General features: G+C 49.8%; 2 non-coding genes and 1 pseudogene across 2 annotated transcripts; all 3 read right to left on the bottom strand.

The window, feature by feature from the left end:
• Nucleotides 1–98: 98 nt before the first annotated feature.
• On the bottom strand, nucleotides 99–217 carry LOC111440746. The gene has a single exon (XR_002710019.1). It is a non-coding gene; the product is annotated as a 5S ribosomal RNA (ribosomal RNA).
• A 226-nt stretch (nucleotides 218–443) lies between these two features.
• On the bottom strand, nucleotides 444–562 carry LOC111440745. The gene has a single exon (XR_002710018.1). It is a non-coding gene; the product is annotated as a 5S ribosomal RNA (ribosomal RNA).
• A 227-nt stretch (nucleotides 563–789) lies between these two features.
• On the bottom strand, nucleotides 790–900 carry LOC111440747 (annotated as a pseudogene; the record flags this gene model as incomplete).

The following is a 900-nucleotide window of genomic DNA, read 5'->3' as shown; positions in this document are numbered from 1 at the left end:
GAGCGGGGGAGGTTGCCATTTGTAAAGAAAGGAAGAAAAGAACGGGGAGAAATTGAAATAACGAGCAAAAGAAATAAGAAATAAAAAAAATAAAAAAAGGGGTGCAACACGAGGACTTCCCAAGTGGCAAACCAACTTAGTACTACTCTCGCCCAAGCACGCTTAACTGCGGAGTTCTGATGGGATCTGGTGCATTAGTGCTGGTATGATCGCACCCGACATGCAATGCGCACAAATTGCATTTAACGCATGCGGNCGGCATGATCGAGCCGACGGTGGGTGCACGCACGTGCTCGGAACGGTCGGCGGGGCCCGCGCGGACACGTCGGGGAGAAGAAACGCGATGAGCGGGGGAGGTTGCCATTTGTAAAGAAAGGAAGAAAAGAACGGGGAGAAATTGAAATAACGAGCAAAAGAAATAAGAAATAAAAAAAATAAAAAAAGGGGTGCAACACGAGGACTTCCCAAGTGGTCACCCAACTTAGTACTACTCTCGCCCAAGCACGCTTAACTGCGGAGTTCTGATGGGATCCGGTGCATTAGTGCTGGTATGATCGCACACGACATGCAATGCGCACAAATTGCATTTAACGCATGCGGGGCGGCATGATCGAGCCGACGGTGGGTGCACGCACGTGCTCGGAACGGTCGGCGGGGCCCGCGCGGACACGTCGGGGAGAAGAAACGCGATGAGCGGGGGAGGTTGCCATTTGTAAAGAAAGGAAGAAAAGAACGGGGAGAAATTGAAATAACGAGCAAAAGAAATAAGAAATAAAAAAAATAAAAAAAGGGGTGCAACACGAGGACTTCCCAAATGGTCACCCAACTTAGTACTACTCTCGCCCAAGCACGCTTAACTGCGGAGTTCTGATGGGATCCGGTGCATTAGTGCTGGTATGA

This window comes from Cucurbita moschata, unplaced genomic scaffold (genome assembly GCF_002738365.1).
Source record: "Cucurbita moschata cultivar Rifu unplaced genomic scaffold, Cmos_1.0 Cmo_Scf02088, whole genome shotgun sequence".
Taxonomy (NCBI): domain Eukaryota; kingdom Viridiplantae; phylum Streptophyta; class Magnoliopsida; order Cucurbitales; family Cucurbitaceae; genus Cucurbita; species Cucurbita moschata.
The sequence above is the reverse complement of the archived record's forward strand: the minus strand, read 5'-3'. Positions and strand labels throughout refer to the sequence as shown.